General features: G+C 44.7%; 1 protein-coding gene across 5 annotated transcripts in view; it reads left to right on the top strand.

Annotated features, from left to right (window-relative positions):
- The window catches only part of SH3TC2 (SH3 domain and tetratricopeptide repeats 2), a 257,065-nt gene that overhangs the window by 214,381 nt on the left and 18,101 nt on the right, over positions 1-24,583 (top strand). The window lies entirely within an intron of this gene.

The following is a 24,583-nucleotide window of genomic DNA, read 5'->3' as shown; positions in this document are numbered from 1 at the left end:
CAAATGTCTCAAATGCAATACACCTTGCATGGCGCTTGTTGACATCCGAACCCATAAAAAATATACACATCTAGTTTCCCCATACCCAGGAGGTGCAAAGAACACAGGTGGGGGTCAAGGCAGCCTTGGCAGGGATGCATTCCTGCACAAGGGAGACTTACGGGAATTACCATTTTTGTCAAACAATTGCTAAATATCTGAGAGGTGCAATGTTCAGCAAGACTTAAAGTCCAGCTTGATGGCACTAGAAGGGACTCCCCTTCAAGCACACTTCCAAGTGAAGGGGCAGCATATTGCAGCAGAGGTAGTGGGGTTCATCAGTATGCACCTGCTGAAGGGCGAGCAGTGGGCAGTTGCTGTGTCTTGGGATCCCAGGGGTCCATCAAGAAAACTAACATTAGCACACTTTTCTGCCCAAATCTATAATTTCCTATATCACTCAAGGACTCTGTAAAAGGGAATGAGCTGCTATACCCCAAAAGTCAATTTGGTTTACATCTCAAAATAATATTTGAACGTTGTTCTAGATCTTAGATATGAGGTGCAGGATCTACCTGGCAGATGTAGTGTTGCGTCCGTTGGTCCAAGATGCATCTTAAGGGATTGTACCATCTAACAAGCTTCGATGTCTCCTGTGTTATCTTTCTGGATCTCAACCCTCTTCTAGTTAGAGGTGGTGCCAGTCAAAGGGTGTTGAAGCTAGGAATCCTGGAACATTTTGAAGCATTACACCATTTTTTTCTGGTAAGATAGCTCAGAGTTTGAAACTTGCTGCTGAGAACTACAAAAAAAGATAGAATTTATGGCTGTGCTGACTCAGTCTTTTATCCTTTTGAGGTTGATAAAATAGTTAACCCTAAGAAGAAGAATAGAGATGTCTACAATTTTCAAACAAATGGAATGTTCAGGTTGTGATACGTGATAGACAAATGATCAAAACAACACAAAAGTAACAAGCATGGTGGCCAATACGTGGTTTGTCACTACAGATTCGTCCCAGAGGGAGTCAGGCACACTGTGTTTGCCCTTCCAGTAAGTTCTAAATGTACTTGACTGCCCGGTTATACCTTGTACCTAGATGCGGCACATTTACATCAGAACCACTTAAAAAGTGAATATCCCAACTGCGCATGCCCCAAGCACGGTAACTGCTTCAAAGGTGTTTGCAGGACTGTACTTCCCCATTTTAATCCCCTGTCTACCCAGCTGAATCATTATAAAACACATGCACATAATACATAGCGCCTAGAAGTGACAAAATATTAGAAGCAGAAAACTGTTTAAAGAGCTTTCTGGCTTGACAGTGCATCAGCCCACGTACCGATTGTTATTAATACATTAAAATATACAGTGTGCTTTGGCGCCGCCCAGAGGACTAATTCACTCTCACGTCCCCTCTTGCTATTGGCCATTTGGTGTATTGTTCAGTTCCCTTTGGAGGCTTGCATTGCCAGGCATGAGGAACACTTTTACGTCTCAAAAGCACATTGAATAACACAGAGAGTAATGCGTTTCGTTGTGTTTTGCCGCAGCAGGCTTTTAGTAATGTTCGACTCAGAGTTCCCAATACAAGCGAGACCTAATGGCTTTGCCTGTGCTTGTTTCTCTTTGCCGTATTCCGCGATTCCTTAAAGTGGTGGAAGGCCTTATCATCGCACATAAGCATCTGTGGGAGGGGAGAATGCAACAGTGTTGTAGGGTTTCAATAAAAAAGCTGTTTGAGACGAGATAATAGAAACTGAAAAAACACAACGCATCGAATGTTCGTGTGAGCGTGTTCTTATCAAAACAATGGATTAACAGTCAGCAAGTGTAGGGGGCAGGATATTTGGTTTCTTCCATTCCGTCGAAAACACCCCCCATGTCTGATATTGCATCCACGTGCGGTCAGACGTCTCTGCCCGACGCCCACTCCCGAGTGTGTGTCCCCTTTCCTAGCTGTCAGAAGACGGACACCAGCAGCTGACATGCCTAATGGGAAAGACACCGACTGACAGCGCGTGAGAAAGAATGCGCCCTCCTCGCACAATATGACGGCTCTAAATCATCGTTTGCCTTTAAGAGGCCATATGGAACATGGCAGCAGTAAAAGGGCTTTTATAGAGACATGCGACGGCTGCGGGTCTTGGGACTAACTGAAAGCGCCAGCGGCCAGCTCCCCTGGTCCAGAGGTGCTTGTCGCTGGCACCAGGCATGGCACACTCTGGAATGCAAGGTGTCGTGTAGAACTCGCCTGGCATGGTGCTGTATCCCCATTTTGTGCAGTAGCAGTGGACTTTAAAGGGTAGGAGTAGATGGAAACTAAAGGCCTTTGACCAGCCCGGGCATTTAATGACCGGAAATGGCTGACTTTGCGGTCATTGCTTCGAGGAACATTTCCATCATCATGGGGTGAACTGATAAATTCCCTCACACTTTGAACGCAGCCCCCTGGGTGGGGTTGGTTGTGTGGTGGGGGAGGGGAATTGTTTTTGCAGCAGATCTGAGCTCACTGATTTCCCAACCGCTGAGTGTAAATCGCTGCTGCAGTTTGCAGACAGGTCCCTAGATGCTGCGTGGAAGCATTTCATAAGAAACCCGGAAAAGGCCAAAATACTCTCCCTGCACACACACAAAGGCACATACGTTCATACCATTTGCAGATCAACCCAACAGTTCCCCTAGTTGTAACCTTAGCACTGCCGTCCCCATAAGCCTCATGCAACCCTCAATAATTGTGTGGGCCACTTTACTCTATAAGAAATGCGTTTAACTGCAGGAAGGGGGAGTTCGCCGTCTCCCCTGTCTGGCATCACTGCTACACAATTACTAGCGTCAGCCGTGGTCCATGCAGGTAAGAGCGGTGGGGCCGGGTGATGGGGAATTTCGACAGACGATGACGAGGGAAAATTAAATAAATAATACATTTTCGGTCGTCAACGTCCTTTGAAATCCCCCCTCACCTGGCCCCACTGCTCTTAAGTGCACGGGCCGCGGATGACCACCATCCCCAAAATGCAAGATGCTTATTACCTGCCAACAGGGCCGGACTGGGAACCAAAACCGGCCCTGGCAAAGTACTCGGCTAGCCCCCCAGGGGGTTGGGGGTATGGTTGAGCTATTTGTCAGGGCCGGTTTCAGCCGATTTTGTCACAGAGACCGATATTGCAGCTATGCTGCAAAAACGGCCCTGTGACAAAAACGACCCCACAGGGGTCCACATTCGGCCCCCAACCTGGCAGCCCACAGGGGAAATGCCCGGTGCCCGCTACTGCCAGTCCCGCCCTGTCTGCCAACTCACACGGTTCCACCGTGTGACACACAATATCGGCCCTCATCACACGGTCCCCCTGTGAGAAACCAATATCCTACGTTGGCAGGGAAAATGAGCTGAAAATCACTGTAAATAGTGTTTTTCCAGCTCATTTTCCGAGTCTTTGAACTGTCGACATCCATTAATGGATGTGAAAATACCCCAGGACAGCGGCACCAGCTTCAGCCCAGCTTTATTTTATTTTTATTTTTTGGGAGGAGGGGTTTGGGGGCAAGGTGAGGTTCAAAAGTGCCTTGTAGGTAATTCTCGGCACGTGGCCTCGCCTCCTTCAAGGCCCGCCCCCTCCTCACACAGTGAGATCGTTCTTCAAGTTGGCAGGTATGCTTTTCTTCTCGCTTTACCACTGGGAAATCCAGTTTGGATTTGATTAGGTCGCTGACTGAGAAAGATGCCCTCTTCTTCTCTTGCTTCTGGAGCAAGACCGTGGCAGCCCTCATTGGCAATACAAGCTTCCTGGAGGGTGATCGGATTGAGGTGGCGGTTGGCAGCATCTCCACAAAATGGAACGCAGGAGCCACAGCCGTTATCCCTTATCTCAAGCATCCCTCCAGGGCAGCTTCCTGTCCTGAGGAAGAGGCCTTAGAAGAAGCTGGTATTCTTAGGGCAGCTTTCTGATCAACCAAAGCCCAGGGTTTGTAAGCTGCTTCACTGCTCAAGCTCAGGGCATGGCTTGGGTATCTACTTATCCAGATAATTAAGAAATATCTTCCCTGTCCCTATCATCACAGAAAGCGGAGGACAACTTTCAAATATTTGTACAAGCTCTTCCCAACAGTGCCCCTGCTGAGGAGGTGTGGGTACACGGAGAGTGAGCACTCCACTCCTCCAAGGACCAAAGGTCGTGGCAGACCAGTCTGCTTCTCAGTAGGCCTCATGTCTATTTTAGCCTCCAGCTTAAAGGTTACAAAAGGTCATGTTAGACTTGAATTATGTAGCTTGGAAGAATCATAAACCTAGAAAGGAGCTGAATGCTGAGCATTGATTGGACAGTTGTAGCAGGTAACCTGGTTGCATCAACCTGCGATAGCAGGAAACGAATCACAGCTCTTTGCAGCAACATCAGCACCCATTTAGGGGCTCTTCAGTGCTTAATTTGAGCCAGTGGTTTCCAGTGCATTGCACCAGCACATAATTGGCAACACCTGCATTTATGACAGTCTGACACATGGTGGTGCTGTTTGCTTTAGTTAGAGACGAGCACAACACCATTCTTTTATTAATTCAATATACATTAAAAAAAGCCATTGTTATAGCTTTGGGGACCTGAAATAGTCTGAAGTGTCACACTTGTAGGGGTAAGAGGGTTTGTAGGTGTGTTTGTACCATCATTGGCAGCTCCGTCAGGGGCAAAAGGAGGTGTACATACAGTGCCCTCCTGACAAGGGCCCTGGCACGATTTTTTTTTTTTTTTTTACAAATTAAGTACTGGGACTCTTTGCTGCTTTGTCAATACTTGGCTAGTTGGCTACCAGTAATCAGGAGAAGGGGATAATAGTGATTTGTAAAGAGATTTAGGGCTTATGCGTATGGGAAAAAGAGAGAGGGAGCTTCTGCTTGGTTTATTCTCTCAGGCCTGGTTTGCTCTTGGCCTTCTGCAGTATTTCAGAAATGTATCTGGAGAGGGTCAGTGCCTTCTAGGGCTGGCATGGAATAACTTCCAATGCAAAACTCCTCAGCTGGGTTCCAGAGATTGCCTGCATCACCAGGCAGGCTACATTCCTTGAGCGTGCTAAGCCAGAATTTTCCACCTCATGTCAAGAAGTTCACAGAACTTTTAGAAGTTAAGAGGAGAAGTCAATTTCACCAGAAGTATTCAAAGTCAATCTATGTGGAGTCAAGGGATGGACTATTCCCCAGTTAAACTGATGTTTGAAATGAACTCTACAAACGTTGTTTTACTGAAAACTCCATTTGAGAAATATAGAAGACGAGAGATCGAGTTAAGATTCGAATTTGCCTTTTTTGTGCACCATTCTTGTCTTGAATGTTTTAGGGAGTAATATTTGAATGAGGCCAGGGGGCTTCACAACATTGACATGGCCATTGCTGGTGGTAAGATATCTAACTGGTGGTACGAGTTGCTGGATCTTTCTCAGAAAGGACTGTCGTTCGTTAGGTTGATGTGGTGTTTGCTGTGTCTCAATCTCAACCAGCTCACAGTCTAACCGTACTCCAACCCTCTCCGCAAACCGGGGCTCTTTCACGGATTTGACATTGAGAAAGTCAGGAAAGTTAGTTGACTGATACTGAACTACAGCACTTCCCAAGAAGCAGCCATTATCAGGGCTACAGTGGCTGGGCTGACCGTCCAAGGCAGCCACAGATCCCTTTGTAGGAAGAATTGATAGTTCCTCATTTTCACTACCAACACTGAGACACTGGACTAAAGCCTGTTTCCCAAAGAATCCAGGAGTAAATTTGCCAGGTTATCTCCTCACACCATGTTTATACTTGAAGACTCCATTAAACGCCCCCACCTGAAGAGATTCTCTCACTGATGCTGCTCATGTATCATGTATGCAGGAATGGTTTCTGGCTGTTCTTCGGACACGCTGGCTTGTCCCCTTCTTTCAGGATTTAGTACCTTCCTCTCTGCACCCGTCTGGTAGTATGGTTGGTATTATGAAGGGTGTAGTTCTAAATTGCTCATGTTGGCTGTCTATGTTTCAGTTAGACTCTGTTTTTGTTATCCTCTTCTTTAAGGGACAGAAGAGCTATAGAACAGTAGGCTCATCATTAATGCTGGTGATTTGTTGTGGCATGAAGATGAATTTTCACATATCACAGTTACAAGTAAGACTCCTCAATCCCTACTCTGCAAATATTGAGAAACGGTAGAATTTGATTTACTATGGCTATGAAGTTGAGGCCGCCTTGCAAATAATAAAAGGTGAACAGGGGAAAACATTGTTCCATAAGAAGTCAGCACCATTAACTGTATGATTTTTTTTTAATGAGGTGTGGTGAATGGTGAACTTACTTGTATATAGGGATACATATCTGCATTCATGCAATATAGTTCGGCGACACAACCATATACAAAATTGCTGTGTGTATACGTGTATGCCTATAAAAAAAATTAAAAAAACAAGTAAGGCATCTCATGCCTAGAAGTGCACACATTCTCAATAAGAGATAGGTGAATTAATCTTAGCTACTGCTAAATATGTGGGCATTCCATTCCATTGTTTTATAGTTTAATCATGCCACTACAGACACAGATAAGCTATATGCAAAGCAGCTTTGGTCCACCACAGAATTAGTGGAACAGATCTGATCTCACAATCTTTGCAGGGAAACCGATCCAAATTAACAAACAGATTTAATAAGAGCATTTGGAGTTCTCAGCACAGTGGAACTCGTAAACATGATTGGCATGCTCAGGCCATTTAGGCCCACCTACTAAAAATAATATTGGCATGCTGAAATCAATCAGAGCATCTAGTAGTTACTCCACGTAGCATTCCTTTCCATTGTATTTTGAGTTGTGTGCAACATTACAGAGAGAGAAGAGACAATTCATGTGTTTCCAGTATATACAGGTACGTCCAGGAGATTAATTTATTTATCAAGTGTGACCTTCAAGCTACAGTTCAGTAAAGGTGTACAGCGATGGCCCTTCAAAAACATAAATACCTCCACCCTAACTCCCACCAGATCTTGAGGACTCTTCAAGTTTTGCACTATGTGAGGCTCGAAAATGTTAACAAAAAAATGTGTGAAGTTGTGAGGTGATATACTTTATAACTTGGTAACCATTTACTTTTATGGTGACTCATCCTTAGTCCTTAACTACCTCCAAGAGTAAGCATTGACTGCCTCTGCCCAGTAAGAATTGGAGAGTGAAGGAAACTAAGAGTGTCTTGGCTAAGCTTGGGAACAACAGTTTCCTGGACTCTGGGATTGTGAGGAGAAACAGCATTATCACGCTCTGATAAGCTCCAGTTCTTACAATCCGTTTGAAGACCTGGAGAAACGTCCTGTCTTGGGTCTTTGTTGTTCATCCTAGTTGTGCTTTATATCAGCCTCTTCATGACACAGGGTGGGGTAAATTTACATTGAGATGATCTACCCTATTGAAGAGCTGTAACAAATCCTTCAGAAGGACTCCCTTGCCTCATTTGCTCCTTTCTAGCCCAAGAGCACCATCAAGCAACATCCGATTCCAGTTATTGTCTTTTCATGTTCTCTTTTTAGTTACTCCTGATTAGAGATGCCAAATGGAGTCCTTACCTGCAACTCTACCCATAGTCGCAGTAGCATGACTTCATTATCTTGTGTCACGTGGTGCACATTTTTCACACGGGTGAGATTGCATAATATGGTGGCAATACTCTTCTTGACAATGAACCTTCTGTGTGGTGAAAGAAGCTCAGAGAGATTCTTTCCCTTACACTGTCCTCTGTTGATGTGACACAGAAGGATCCATTCCCGGGTCTCACTGCATGTGGATGACGTTTTTCGTAATGGTGAGCATTTGCACAATGGCGAAATGTGACTTGGTTGTACCAGGCAGCTCAACGTAGTATTCACCACTGTCATCTTAGTGATTCAAAAATTCTTGATCCTGATTTTGTGGTGAGCAGGTTCATTATTTCTCCATCTGAGTCCTTGCGATTAGAAATAGGAAACCTTTTTTGTATTGCAGGACATGTTCCATCTAAAAAAAGATAGCCTTCTCCTTATATTTGGACTCCATGCCCTGGACCCTTGACTGGTGGTGAATGCTTTGCCGAAAACCACAATGAAATCAGCAGATGCGCCTCTCACATGTAGTTTGGCTATTGTGTTTTTGTCCATGTTCAGGTCTCCTGCTGCTGCCTGTGCTGATTCTTCACTCTTATCTCTGAGATGGTGATGAACTTGGCCAGAATCCTAGGCTGGCACCGTGCTTACTTCATGCACTGTTCAATTAGTGGTTTGCTTTGCTTGCAGCCGCGGCCCGTGCAGGTAAGAGCGGTGGGGCGGTAGGACAGGTGGGTGAGATTTCGACAGACGATGATGAGGGAAAATAAATTATTTACTTAATTTTCCCTCGTCATCGTCCGTCAAAATCCACCTTCACCCGGCCCCAACCGCCTCACCGCTCTGACCTGCACGGACCGCGGCTGTTTACTAGTGTGATCAAGTTTCTCTGGTACAGTATATAGAAACATTTAACATGGCGGTGCCAAAATACCAGATTACCTATATTTGTGCTCCTTCTTCCTCTTCGAGTTCTTGTACTTTTCAGAGCAGCTTGAACATTTGAAAGAGTCCCCCTAGGACTATGATGCACTTCCCCAAGCCTACCCCTCTTCTCCTTCACATCTTTGCTGTTGTTCCATTAACTAGATAGATGGTGAACAAATCACACACAAAGTTCTTGACCTTGCCTTCATGCTACCAGTAGTTACATACCTACTGCAATACTGCCCCCTGTAGGTCCCAGCGATTTCTTCTTGGGAAGACCACCACTCCCCCTTAGAACACTCCCTGTAACAGGACACCTCTCTTCATAGACCTGCCATGCTCCAGTAATCCGTGTGACGTCTGCTTCTGGGCGATTTACCCTGTATATAACAACTGCTCATTATTTTATCATTTCATTTAGGCTCACTCCGCTAGCAGACCGCGTCTCCCAAATACACCCTGCACTGAAGACTTAAACTACATGTGCATTGAGAACAGAAAGATTTGGTAAGAAGGTCACACACACTGAAAGTAACAGCTGTGCACCAATCCATATTAAAAGAAGAGGCTTTCCAAGAAGAGCAACAGTGTGCAGAGGTTGGGTGGGCTCCAGAGGGTGGGAACCTGTGGGCCACTGTGTAGCTGGGAAGGCTTCTACATTAACCCTGGCTCCGGGCAGAAGAAGAGCCCCAGGCAGCAGGGGGAGTGGTGAATACCTTCAGCACATTATCCGCTCTCATCTGCTCTCCACGTGGCACCAGGTTCCAAGCCCGTAGTTGTAAAAAGTCTGTTTTTAGGTCGATCCTAGGCAGCGCAGACGCTGTCTCTCAACATGCTATATTCAGGGTACAGGCTTACAATCCACCTCCAGCTTCTGAATGGCTTTTGTCAGTGCCTTTAAAATATATTGCTTCTGATTGGATAATGGTTCCTGCTTGTCCCACCTTTTTCTCAATTGTTGACTCCCAGGGATTGCCCTCGGCACTTGTCCTCTTCCACTTGTGCTATCATATGTCCTGTCATTGGAACTTTTTATGTACATTTGCACCGAGCACTTTTAGCTTGGCATGCAGTGCTTTAAGTATGGTGGTCTCACCTTTCTTTTGTTCTGCATTGCGCGGCAGGCTCACCTCCATTTTATTAATTTTGAACGTACATTAACTCTCAGCGCTGCACCCCTTTATATGAGTGCCATGCTTTATCTCTTTGTTTTTTCAAAAAATATTAGAGCTGGTTTTCCTACAAAATGGCATCCGCTTCCTCCGAGGCTCTTGCAGTGCCCGCTTCATGCCATTCATGCTTGTTTGCATTGGATGCTGATGCGCTCCACTCTCAATATGGTGTAGAGAAGCTGTCTTACAGCATCGGCTTAGCAGAAAAGGGCCTTTATGGCATTTAAAAGAATATCTCTGTGCCTGAATCAACAGAAAAGCAGACAAAGTTAGGTAAGGCACAAAGACCACTCTCTCCTGAAAACGCAGCCCCGAGAATCCTTTTGATTTACTCCAATATATGTAGGGTAGTATTTGTGGTAGTTTTTGGAGCTTATTTCTGGCCCTAGTACATGTAACACGGCGCAGCAACAAAACAAAATATAGATAATAAAAATATCAACTCCCTATACTTAAAAATATCGAATCAAAAATTTAGATGTAAAAAATATTGATTTAAAAATATAAATAAAATTAAATATTATATATTAAATATATAAAATATTATTATCTTTAACAAAATGAATTAAATTTAATATACATTTTAAGTAAATATAAAATCTAAACGTAATTTAAAAAAATATAAACACACAAACAATAATATATACAGATATTTACTTTAAAATAATTTATTAACTATCTTCTTTATTTAATTTTTTAACTTTTACATTATATAAGAATAAAATATATACATATATCAATAATAAACATTTTTAAAAACCATTCTGTAATTAATTAAAACATTAAACTATTAAAACAAAATTAAAATGTACATTTTGCAATACAATAAATACAACAGTAGGGAAAATGTTGGATAGTGAAATAATTAAATTTACTATTCCAACTGCAATGAGTTCCAACAGTAGGGAAAGTGCTGGATAGCGGAGGGGGGAAAATTTACCATTCCTACTCCAAAGAGTGCAACAGTAGGGAAAGTGTTGGATAGCGGAGGGGTAAAAATTACGATTCCCACTCCAGTGAGTGCAACAGTGGGGAATATTTTGGATAGCGGAGGGGTACACATTACTATTCCCACTCCAGTGAGTGCAACAGTAGGGAAAGTGATGGAGAGTGGAGTTGTAAAATGTACTATTCCCACTCCAGTAAGTGCAGCAGTAGGGAAAGTGCCGGATAGTGGAGTTGTAAAATTTACTATTCCCACTCCAGTGAGTGCAACAGTAGGGAAAGTGGTGGAAAGTGAAAGGGTAAAAATTACTATTCCCACTCCAGTGGGTACAACAGTAGAGAAAGTGCAGGATAGAGGAAGGGTAAAAATTACTATTCCCTCTCCAGTGAGTGCAACAGTAGGGAAAGTATTGGATAGTGGAGGGGTAAAAATTACTATTTTCACTGCAGTGAGTTATTATTATTATTATTATTATTATAGCGATTTATAAAGCGCCTGGTGACCCAAGGGCATCCCCGCGCTATAAAAGTTATAATCCAGTTGAGGGGGAGGAAGAAGGAGGGAGGATTAATTAGGGAATAGGTGTGTTTTCAATTTTTTACGAAATGCCAAATAGTGGGGTTCGAGTCTGAGGGAGCGTGGTAGGGCGTTCCATCCAATGGCTGCTTGGACAGAGAAGCGTCGTCCTCCTGTACGTGCCTTTTTGAATCTGGGAACGCTGGCCAAGTGCTCATTCTCAGATCGTAAGGATCTGGGTGCTTTGTAGGGCGTGATCATGCTGCTGAGGATCGCGGGACCAGATCCGTTGATCAGCTTATGTGACATGCACATGGCTTTGAACTGCACCCTTTGGCGCACAGGGAGCCAGTGCAGGGCCTTGAGTGCAGGTCTGGCAGACGCTCTAGAGGGAAGATTGGTTATCAGACGTGCTGCAGCGTTCTGTGTCCGCTGCAGTTTCGTCAGGGTGGCTTCAGGGGCTCCCAGGTAGACTATATTGCTATAGTCCAAGCGGGACAATACTAGTCCCTGGATGAGTAGTTTCCTGGAAGCAGAAGGCAGTAGGGGGAGAATCTTGCGGGTCGTGCGCATGAGCCCGAAACAGGTACCTGAGGTTTTGGTTGCTTGCGTCTTCAAGGTGAGTTCTGGTTCGAGCCATACGCCGAGGGTCTTGACTTCACGCTTCGGGAGGGGGGTTTCTCCAATCACGTCGGGCCAGATTGCTGGGGGGATGGTCGTCCATTGTTTCCCCAGGAGCATCACTTCCGTCTTTGACCCATTTAATTTTAATGATGAGTCACTCATCCAGCTGTAGATTTCTGTAAGACAGTTGGTCAGATTCTCTGGGTGGTCGATAAGTTGTGATAAGGAGACGACCAGTTGAGTGTCATCAGCGTAGTTTATTATTTTGATGTTAAATGGTGTTACCACGTCCTCAAGGGGGGCCATATATGCATTAAAAAGCGTCGGGCTCAGGGAGGAGCCCTGAGGGACCCCGCTTGTGAGGGGGAGGATGGACGAGTGGTGATTGTCGTCCCAAACCTGGAACGTGCGTCCAGTGAGGAAGGATTCAATCCAGCCAAGGGCCGTCCCGGAGAGCCCTGCTGTCGCGAGTCGATGAAGAAGGACACGGTGGTTAACCGTGTCGAAGGCTGCGCTGAGATCCAGGAGGATCACTGCCACTGACCCTCCTGAATCCAGGATGCGCCTTGCTTCCTCGATAACGGCAAGAAGGGCGGTGTCTGTGCCATGGCCCGGGCGGAATCCAGTCTGGGATTGTCGTAATGCGTTATTGGTCTCAAGGAACTGAGATAATTGTTCGTTGACCAATTTCTCGGCTACCTTACTGATTCCGGGAAGTAGTGATATTGGCCGATAGTTTGACATATCCGCTGGGTCGAGCTGGGTTTTTTTTAAAAGTGCCTTCACCACAGCACTTTTCCAGCTGTCGGGAACAGATCTCTGAGCCAGCGAGCTGTTAATGAGCTCTGTGACCGTGGGAACGATGACAGGGGCCACGGTTTTCAGGAATCTGATGGGTGCCGGGTCCAGAGGGGATCCGCTTTTCATTTTAATCAAGGTTCGTTCAACCTCTGTGCAGGTTACTGGCCGGAATGTGGTAAGTGTGGGGTGGTGAGGGTTGCTTTTGCTCGGGCCGGGGGATGCGCGGCTGGCCAGGTGGCTGGAAGGGCCGGGCGGGGGAAGGGAAACCAGGATGCGGGAGATTTTGTCATTGAAGTATGAGGCAAGTTCATTACTTCGGTCGACCCGGGGGGTGGTGGTGGAGAGAGGGGTGTTGGGTACTTTCAGCAGCTCCTTTACTATTAAGAAGGATTCCCTAGCGGAGTTGGAGGATTCCCTAGCGGAGTTGGAGGATTCTTGGAGTGCAACAGTAGGGAAACTATTGGATAGCAGAGATACAAAAATTACTAGTAACATCTAAACAATTTAAACAATTAAATAATCTTAAAATTAACAATATTTTAAAAATATACAGTTAAATATATTAAACATATAAAAAGAACACATATTATAAAAAAGGTACAATATGATTAAAACAAATTTAATAAATACATTTATAAAGAATATATATTCAAAAGGAGCAAATATTCACAAACAAATTATTTAAAATATAAATATATTTATTTTATTTCCTACCCTATAGCACCACACTAATAAAGACATCAACGTTTTTATTTAAAATTATTTCCATAATTAACATAATTAATAAGGAATTTTTAAATATATTATTAATAAAAAAAGAAAATAAACAGTAATTGAGTACACATTATTTAACACTGTAATATCCTCAACACACTCCTAAAATTAATTAAACAATTACCACAATTAATTATTAATGAATTAATTATAATTAATTAACAAATAATTAGTAATTAATGAATCAAAAATAAATTACTTTCCACTCTTTGCACCATTTACATCTATAAACACCACAACACACCCCTAAAATTCATTAAACAATTACCATAATTAATTACTAATAAATTAATTTAAATTAATTCACAACCAATTAATAAACAATTATTAATAAATTTACACATTTAACATTATAACATCACAATTAAAGAAATGTTAATAAATAAAAACTATTCAATAAATGTTATTAATTAAATTACTTCCCTCCCTATTTCCCTAGAAACCCACAACCCTCTACGGAACTAGAAACGCACATTTCAAATTTAAAAAAAAAAGAATAACTACTATAAATAATCAATTTATTTTATATGATTAAATTACTCCCCCACCCTGTTCTGCTATAAACGCACAACCCGCTACGGAACGAAAAACGCCAAATTCAATCAAAATTAATTAATAACGACTTACATTTTAACAACTATAATAAAAATACAAAATTTCTTATGCAAAAAAAAATCACACATATAAAATATATACTAAAATACACAACATTAATAAAAAATCGATATTTTTGACCACTATATTTTTACAAACGATATTAAAACTTTTATATTTTTAGCATCGATAGTACTTACATAAAATCGATATTCTTGACCACGATATTTTGTATGACGATATTTGTGACACAATATTTTTTACCTCGATATTCGTGCAAGTCGATATTTTTTACCTCGATATTCTTGCAAGTTGATATTTTTACATCGATATTACTCTGCACCATCCACCTACATTTTAAACAGACTTTAACTCTCAGCGCTGCACTTGTGTCACGAGCGCCATGCTTTATCTCCTTGTTTTTGTTTGACTTAGAGCTGGTTTTCCCGCAAAATAGTGTCCGCTTCCTCCGAGTCTCTTGCGGCGTCTGTTTCACACCATTTATGTCTGTTTGCATCGGACGCTGACACACCCCATTCTCAACACGGTGTAGAGAAGCTGCCTTATAGCGTCAGCTTGGTAGAAAGGGTCCGTTATGGTGTCCACCGTCAAAAGCGTTGCTGCAAGTCCGGGCTTTATGCCATATGCAACCCCCTTTTGTACCCCTTGCTCACTTTTCCACTGGGTTCAAGCAAGCCTGGCTGAAGACGGCTGAAATGCCAGAAACCGGTCCTAGGAAGATTGTTTCCGGTCCAGAGAAGGCATGGCTTGGCAGTTCGGGCTGGACTGTTCCCATGAGGCACAGGGTCAGACTGATTTGCATATGGCCATGTCTGAACTAGGGTGGCAGAGTGGGCTAAAGAACGGTGATGGATCAAACCCAGATCTGTTGACTGGGTGAGAGTATTTGATTGGTTCTGATGCTCCGTCCATCACCACCCCCTTTTGTACCGCTTTGTTCACAAACAAATGCAGCATTCTTTTCTCTAGTCCCACCATATTGTGACAGGTATGTGCCTCCTTCAGACACGGTCTCATAGAACACTATTACAGTCAGCATATATGTGACCATCACCCTGTGCACTCTGCAGAGAGGCCAATGATTGGATGAGCCCGTAGTCAGAACACTTTTTGACACAGTAACTGGCACTGCCAGAAACTCACACTGTCTTCAGCCTCGCCCCAGCCGTGCTTCGTCATGAAAACGCATCCAGGTGATTACAGCAGTCACAACGTGTGTTTGAGGAGAAATAGAGGCGAGAGAGGAAGTACAAAAGGAAAGAGAAAGAGAGAGAGAAAGATGTAGGTGGGAGGGGAGCGGGCAAGTCTGATTTTATATTTTTTTTGCCAGGGCTAATCTTGGCTCTCAGCCTGGCCCTCAGTGACACACGTGCCCTGCAGCATGAAGTAAAGCGTGTTAAATGTAACAAGGGCAGCATCACTGATAGATACTTGCACACGATGTGGGGATGGCATTAGGCTTTTAACTTGCAAAGTTAAGGAGATGACTATCAGCAGAACTTTAAGTGGGATAAAAAAAACTAGGCGGGTCTCTCAAAGGGGCGTGGCCGATTTTAAGGGCGTGGCTGAAAACACTTAAACTAAAAAATCTGTGCTTAGCGTAGTGTGCCGCCTGACTTGTATTTTGCTGTTTCTGTAATTGCATCCAGATATATGATACAATAAGTAACATCATACCTACAACAAGACATGACTATTGGCTTTGTCAAATAAGATAAGTAAGCAGCAACTATGGCACTATGGCTTGTATATAATATTGTAAAAGCTTAAACTTAAAGCCCTGGTGACATCACGACAATGTTGCGGCTCCTGAATTTAAAACAAAAAGGGAAATCCAGAGAGAAAATGACTCTCTTTAAAGGATTTCCCTTCCCCAACAATGCTCACCTGGCATGAGTGAGAAGTGAGCAGTGTGAGCACGCACACGATGTGCCTCCTGTCACTGCAGTCTGGAAAAAAAATGGACCGCCTGTGCCAAGGCACCAAACAGAGCCCGATAGAGACTTGTTCCGAGGCCCCCTTTTAAAAACAGCCGGTGCTCAGCACCGGCGAGACCTGGCCCACTTAAAGCCCTGACTATAAGGCTTGCAAGGAGGGAGTTGTTTCAATGCATGTTTAGGTCTCTGCTCTAGATGACATGCATGCGCTGTCTCGAACCGAGACATGCTGCTTCTACTTCTAGTCTTACAGCCCGCTCATAGGCTTCCCATGTATTGGCACCATCATCACTCAAGGGTATGCATAGTTCATGCCTCTTCTGGTGTTTAGCCCACCCCGAGAGCACCACCCAACTACATTTAAACAGATGCAGAGGGCAGTGTAGGGCATTGCTTCGTGACTACTTTTTTATTTCTCTAGAAATAGATCTCAATGCAGAAGAAATCTCCAACCTCAATGCAGACCGGAAATGGCCCTTGCCCCCGGCCCCATGCTCAGAAATTGGCTTCATTTCAGCTGTGTGTTGATAAACAAACAACATCTCCAAATATGTTTGTTTTGGAATTCTACAGTTTGCATCTGCTGCCTTGTGGTATCTCTGCGACCGAGAAGCAGCTAGAAGACAGGCTTCTGTGTAGCACCTCCTTGGAATCCGGGAACCCCCTGGAACTTAATCCACAGCGACATGGAAGGGGTCGACATGCCTGCCCTGCCCAGCGCCTCCATCGAGTGCAACCTGAGAGGGAGGCGCTTATTGGACTATGTGTCCAGCATGGCCACTGCCGGACTCCCCTATACCTTTCTCTATGGCTGGAACTGGCAGGGCTGCTGCGTTCTAGCGAGGGCAATTGCATTTTAGTTGCTGCTTTAAGTTGGCATTTTAACAGTTTATACTATCACCCACATTTGTGCCCCCTTCCCCCACTGTCCCATTTTGCAGTGTGGTGATGCACAGAGGCGTCAGATTAGAATGACACTGCAGCATTACTCTGTGCGTCAGATTAGTATGACACTGCAGCATTACTCTGTGCGTCAGATTAGAATGACACTGCAGCATTACTCTGTGCGTCAGATTACAATGACACTGCAGCATTACTCTGTGCGTCAGATTAGAATGACACTGCAGCATTACTCTGTGCGTCAGATTAGTATGACACTGCAGCATTACTCTGTGCGTCAGATTAGAATGACACTGCAGCATTACTCTGTGCGTCAGATTAGAATGACACTGCAGCATTACTCTGTGCGTCAGATTAGTATGACACTGCAGCATTACTCTCTGCGTCAGATTAGTATGACACTGCAGCATTACTCTGTGCGTCAGATTAGAATGACACTGCAGCATTACTCTGTGCGTCAGATTAGAATGACACTGCAGCATTACTCTCTGCGTCAGATTAGTATGACACTGCAGCATTACTCTGTGCGTCAGATTAGAATGACACTGCAGCATTACTCTGTGCGTCAGATTAGTATGACACTGCAGCATTACTCTGTGCGTCAGATTAGAATGACACTGCAGCATTACTCCGTGCGTCAGATTAGTATGATACTGCAGCATTACTCTGTGCGTCAGATTAGTATGACACTGCAGCATTACTCTGTGCGTCAGATTAGAATGACACTGCAGCATTACTCTGTGCGTCAGATTAGTATGACACTGCAGCATTACTCTGTGCGTCAGATTAGAATGACACTGCAGCATTACTCTGTGCGTCAGATTAGTATGACACTGCAGCATTACTCTGTGCGTCAGATTAGAATGACACTGCAGCATTACTCTGTGCGTCAGATTAGAATGACACTGCAGCATTACTCCGTGCGTCAGATTAGAATGACACTGTAGCATTACTCCGTGCGTCAGATTAGAATGACACTGCAGCATTACTCCGTGCGTCAGATTAGTATGACACTGCAGCATTACTCCGTGCGTCAGATTAGAATGACACTGCAGCATTACTCCGTGCGTCCGATTAGAATGACACTGCAGCATTACTCCGTGCGTCAGATTAGAATGACACTGCAGCATTACTCCGTGCGTCAGATTAGAATGACACTGCAGCATTACTCCGTGCGTCAGATTAGAATGACACTGCAGCATTACTCTGTGCATCTCTTTTGACTGACAGTTTAGTGTTATGGTATTGCTATAGTTCTAGCAAAACGGTGTAGTAGCTATTTTCTCTATGTCAGGAAAAGGATAGCGCTCATGAGCTGACTGGGAGAGTGCATCCGGGATTTTGAAATGTCGTTGACTTGTATGCATGTAATTCTTCACATGTTGAGATAGAAAAGGGACAATGACTGATTCCTCTGCAGCTATAGGGGCCCACGTTCACCATTTCATTGAATTGAGCAGTATATTTTGAGTTATAGTCAAGTATTTTATTTAGTGACACAAGAAGAACAAGCATTGGCATAGTAAATAGGTCTCGCCTTTTAGACCTTATAAGTATTTTGCCATGCAGCACGCATACATATAAATTAAGGACCTCTAGAAAACAGATCGAAGGCCGAGAGAATGCCAAACATGTAGCAGAGATCAAACACGAGCTAAAAAGTAAAATCTGCTGAGAGGGCTGAGGGCTTGTGCTGACTCACTGGATGGGGGGGGGGGGGGAGTGCTACTAATGAAAAGCAGGAAATAAACAAGAAGGCACTGCAGCGGCTGCCCTGCGCGCCGCTGCTCGCTCCTGAGGCAAAACGCCGTGCGAGTGAGCATTTCAAAAGAGCTGGGAAATGCACCCACCTTTAGCCATTTGCGTGCTTTCATTATAGAAAGACACATGCAAAAGCCAATCCAATGTGTTGGAGGAGTCAGACCCACACAGAGTAGATACAAGAAGCCTCGCCGAGCAGCGCATGCACGCTGCTAGGCTCGACCTAAAAAAGGGTCACTAGAAAATGTTAAGAGTGTCAGATTCTTGTCATTTTTGTTTTTTTACTTTTGTTAAACAACATTGAATTTTTCTTTAGTAGACTGGTATTTACATATGTATAGGTAACACCTTTAATTGCACTGACTCTGCTCTCTCATAATTTATGTTGCTGTCAATGGTGCGCACAGTGCTCTCTGGTATTGGAGCCCTTCCTCCTTTGTTTCCCTTTACCCTTTCTTAATGCACAGTTACTAGAGAGCCAGCTCCTCCAGCCATGTGGTTGTCAGCTGTTTCCATGCAAAATCTGCTCCCTGGCCTCAGGCTGGCAGCCCAGAGTGTCCCTACGGTCCTGCTGACTCCTCCTACCACTCGTCACTCAGATTAATGTCCACTAAGGAAATGAGACAGTTGATTAGTGCATTGAGAATGCCAGTAGGTCTGAGTTCGCCATTGCCGAAACCTATTGGCTTTGCCAATGCTTGATAAACTTGCTCCTCTGTCCCCTGTGCAATTAATTAGGTTTACTACCAGAATATCAACATTTAAATACTGACCCACTGAATATTGTGGCCACAATTTCAACTAACTAAATATTGTGAAGGTACACATAGATTAGTTTAGGCTTACCTTACTTAATTCCGCATGTATATACCTTGATAAGAAATATGTACAAGATACGTAGATGTGGTGTTAAGAATAGTATATATATATATATTACTTACTGGCGGTTGCCAGGAGGTAGTTATAGTTAGGACCAAAGTTTCCATAGGAAAAGCGTTTTTTGTTTTGCCAATACACAACATTTTCAAAAAAGTTTTTGTTCAGCTGCTGTGCTTAAAGTTTTGGGGTGATCCATCAAGAGGGGGCTGAGAAAAAAGGAGGGGGGTGTCCCAGAATGCGTTTTGCCCATGTTATCTCAAAGGAAATTTTTCATTTTTTGATCATGATTACAGATCGAACCACTGAACAGAATTACACCAAATTTGGCAGAAAGCTAGATGTTGGTCCAGAAAGCGTGTTTTTTTCTGATTTGGTGTATATTTGTTCAGTTGTTTCAGAGATATTTTAGTTTAAAAAATATAGATATTTGGTAGCCCAAACTCCTACTGAAATGTTACTTAAATTTGATTGGCTGCCAACACTTCAACCAGGAAGTGTTGGCAGCCATCTTGGGACTCGGTTGAACAAGTCCCGCAAAAAAATGTAAAACAAGGAAAAAAGAAAAGGGGGCAGGGTAGAAACACCCTGACCCCATAGGCCTCTTGGGTGTGTCCCACTGGAACCCTGCAGAGCCCACAAAAGCATTTTAAAAGACAAATTTATGTGGGATTCGCAGATCTGGATGATTTTTTTTTTTTTTTAAACGAACCGCGGTCTCCCACGCCTAGTTTATTATTGTCCCCCAGGTGGACTAGGTCCTTTGAGTATTGTTTTAATAAATAGGGGGCACATGCTCCCCTTTCCTAGGGCTTAATCTTACCTTCGGGGACCACCACCTCCCCGGAACTTCCTTAAAATATTATGCGGGGGCAGCCATATGGCCTTCCCCACTGGCCCGGGGAAACCACCTCCCCGAGGCCTATTTCTTTTAAGCTGGGGAATCTCGGACCCACCCCAGCCCCGGGGACCGCCACCTCTGCGGGGCTGTATTGAAAATGTTTGCGGGGGGAGCATAGACACCCCCAAAGCCCCAGGGGCCGCCTCCTCCCCGGGGCTCTAATTTGAAAAAATGCAGGGGTGCCACAAAGACCCCCTGCCCCCCCAGCCCTGAGGACCTCCACCTCCTCTGGGCCTTTTTTTTAGATTTAGTGCGGGGGATCACCACCTCTCCGGGGCAAATACAAACAAAGGAGGGGGCGCTAGGTGGCCTTGGGGACTGACACTCCACAGGACCGGCTCCAGCAATGTCCCGAGGTGACAACCCTGGGAAATTGCAGTTTGCTATGGCAAAGCCATAGCAAACTTAGCTCTGCTTCTAGTAAGTGAGAGCAGAAAATGCTCTCGCTTACTAGAAGTGGGTAAGAATTGCTTTTGGACAGAGGGAGTGGCATGTTAGCACTTCCCTCTGTCCAAAGCTCCTGCAGGAAGCGGGGAGCCGGCAGAGTCACAGGGAGCCAGCAGGGACTGCAGGGAAGGGGGGCCATGCAGCCCCTTACTTTATAAAAAATATATATTTAAAAAAAGGAAAAGCTGGGCCCTGAGGAATGGGGTCCCTGGGGACGTAATTGGCTCAGGGAAGGGGGACTATGCAGTCCCCCCTTCCCTCAAAAACAAAAGATCAAATAAAAAATAAAAACTCTGGCAAGTCACCAGAGTCCATGCCCCCTTCATCACCACCACGCAAACTCAACTCGTGGCACAGTGGTGGTTGAGGAATGAAGTCCCCTTCAATGCTAACGGTCTTTGGGGGCAAACAAGCCCACCTGTTACCTCCAGTAATCCCCAGATAGCAGGATTGCTGAGCAGACTTGGAGCCACGCCCCCGTCCTCCACGACTCTGCAAACGCACCTCCTAGTGGGCTGCTGGTTGGGGAATGAATTCCACTTTACTCCTGAGGGCTTCAGGACTAAAGTGGACTTCTTCCCCCAACCAGTAGTGAGCCAGAAGGTGCGTTTGCAGAGTGGTGGAGAAAGGGGTCATGACCTCTGGCAACCTCTCAGCAATCCTGCTGTTTGGGACTTCCTGAAGGTAACAGGAGGGTAGTTGGCCCCCAATACTAGTAACCCGGTTCGTTTATCAAAGGATTACTCAACATCAAAGGGGTGGTCTAAGAGAAACATTTGCAGCTTAAATGGTAAAAATATTGCAGACAACATACTGCAAATACAATTTTTATTCTCCAGATCTTTATAAAACATAATATCAGCCATGTATTAAATTAACTGCAAATAACATTACTGTCCCAAGTGGTGTACATCATATAAGCACAATCTGCTCTAATATTTCTTATCATGGTAAGGTTTTGTGATATATATATATATATATATATATATATATATATATATATATATATATATATTCATAGCATGTGTACCTGTATATACACATGCTTACCATACTACTGCCATTCAGTGTTGGGCATGTTCACCGTTGGATAGTTTTTTCGGCCATCAGAATCAGATGTGCCCATGTAGGCTCTGAGTTTCAGCGTGACATTCATGTGTTAATCTGTTGCTTTTGATGCCTTCTGAATAACTTGTTTGCATTCTATCCTACTGGCAAAACACATCAGAGTTTCATCTCGCAGTCATTGTCGAGCATCGTCATCACCTAGACCCCTTTGGAAGCCGAAGATTCATTTTCATGTGGCACCCAGACCGAGGTGATTACTGATGATGGAGTGATTACCGTTCCATTAGTACCCTTGATTCCATCCTAAATACCAGTGGACTGATCACCATCAGGTCTGCAATCTGTGTCTGTTGCCCCACAATGATGACACCAACTGCCCAGTGTCTCAAGCATTCAGATCGAGAAGATCCTTCACTATCGAATAGAGCATTTGGAGCCTAGGTGGGCACCACCATGCAACTAGTGGATATTTCTGAGACCCCGCACATCTTCGGGGAAGAAGAATTGGAAGACCACAAAGAGGAGGAGTCTGGATCACTCTTGCACAAAAACCCACTAATTCACACCCCAGTGGATCCACCGATGACCAAGATCCCCATAAGAAAACAACTCTAAGAACAGTGAGTACACAACAACAGGGATACAAACTGCTTCCTGTGCTGAGGTAGAGCACCACTCCCAAGGGAGTAGGGCTTTGACACCGGAGCCTTTTGGGAAAGATGAAAATGCTGAAGGGCTATCAACCACCACAGGATCTGGACAGCATCAAAACAAGCCAACTAAGAGTGCAAAGGCTGCCTTGATGGTCCAGCCACACCTAGGCTTCGTCTTGCACAATGAAGTCCACATTGGCTCAAAAATAATCAGAGGTCCGCAGCACATTGACACTGAGACTCTCATCGGCTCTGAGGGCTTCCACTTTGAAACCCACACCCTTGGCTCAGAAGACATCAGCACCAAAACAAACATTGGTGCTCACGACGCCGTTGACATCGAAGCCTCACTTTGCACCAAAACCTTATTTGGCTCCAAAGTAGCATAACACTGGAGCCAGAAAGGTGCAGATCAATGCAGGCCTCCGGCAACCCCCTCGGAGGATGATGCCGAGGCCCCCATCCTTGAGTGGCTACAACAAGAACTGGAAGCTAGGCAACAGCACCTTTTTATTGATCTCCTACCAGGAAAATTCTAAATGGGTTCCTGCACCACCAGACCCTATACCACAAGAAATTAAGCTGGCTTTTCAAGAAGAGACTGTGCCCAAGCCTTTCACACACAAGCTACCTCCTAAAAAACACAGGGACAGTGCAATCACTCCTATACCTCTTTCACGCTCTCCACTACCTCTACCTACTGCACCTCCCACACAAGCAATTCCTCCATTGGTGCCCCTCACAAATTCCTCACCAATGTCACCGTATTCCACTTCACCAAAGGGCATCCGCTACGGGCCATTTTTAACCTTACGACCAAACATCAGTAAAGGGACCTATGGATAATCCATGGGTCGTCTATAATGTAGACCAACTAGGGGATTCTAGCCTCAAACTTTATCTTTCAAAACCTCCTAGATAAAATCTCCTCATACCACGAAGTTATTTGGGGCCTAATTACGAGTCTGGCAGCCCACTGACTTCCAGACTCATGGGGACGTGGCAGTGGCGGTCTTCCGACCACCATATTGCAATTAGTGCGGTCAGGCCGCCATTACCCTGCCACAGCCGGAAGGGAACCTCCATTAACTGGCGGTGTTGCAGCAGAAAGGATGCCGCAATATGCTTGGCGGTACCACCGTGGTCCCATCAAACATATTACGAGTTTCCTCTCCGCCATAGTTTTCATGGCGGTTCCTCCTTCATAAAAGCTGTGGCTGAGAGGAAACAAAGGGGCCCTACAGGACACCCTTGTGCCTCTGCACCATGGGGTGCATGCAGAGTGGCAAAACATGTGACCCCTGTGTGCATGCACCCAAGTTCCTTCATGGCATGGACTTTATAGTCCTTGCCGTGCAGCAACTGCTTTTGGTGTTCCCATTGCAATGCCCATTTTCAGGGAACCGCCGTGGGAATTTAAAAAAAAATCCTTCCAGACACAAGAATTACTTGTAATCTGACAGGCATCCCGACCACGGGGTTGGCAGTGCGGAGGTGGGGCAGACCTGGCGCCGCACCACCAAACTCGTAATCAAGCCCTTAATGTGCGGCCACCTACCTTAAGGTGGTTGTGTATGGATCAGCAGATGAGGACAGATCCCTCCTAACTCCACCATGGTCCATACTGCCCACCACAGGTGATGCTGCTCCAGAGAAGGAGAATAAGAAAATATACACAGTGGAGAAAAGGTAATTGTAGGAGCAGATACTCCCTGGTGAATAGCTAACTTGGTAGCACTCCTTTCGCATTACGATAGGGAACAAGGGAAGGTAATTTAGGGTCTCCTCAAACATCTGCCTGAGCAATGCCCTGAAAGATGGGAAGAAAGAGTGTCTGAAGGCAAAGTCATTTCCAGTGCAAAAATCTATTTGCATTGGATGCCGCTGGCAGAGCCTCTAGGGGAGTTGATACAAGCATTATCTTGCGCCGCAATGCCTGGCTCTGCCTTTCAGGTTTTAATCCTGACCTTCAAAACCCTCTCATCAACATGTCATTTGATGGAGAACACCTTTACCCCTTGCAACTTTGCAAGTCGATGAAATGTTAGAGAAACTATAAAAAACATATTTGTGTAGATTCATTTTTGGTGCGTTTTGGAGCTTTTGA

Source organism: Triturus cristatus, chromosome 7, assembly GCF_964204655.1.
Source record: "Triturus cristatus chromosome 7, aTriCri1.1, whole genome shotgun sequence".
NCBI classification, from domain to species: domain Eukaryota; kingdom Metazoa; phylum Chordata; class Amphibia; order Caudata; family Salamandridae; genus Triturus; species Triturus cristatus.
This window is presented reverse-complemented; position numbering and strand designations above follow the sequence as displayed.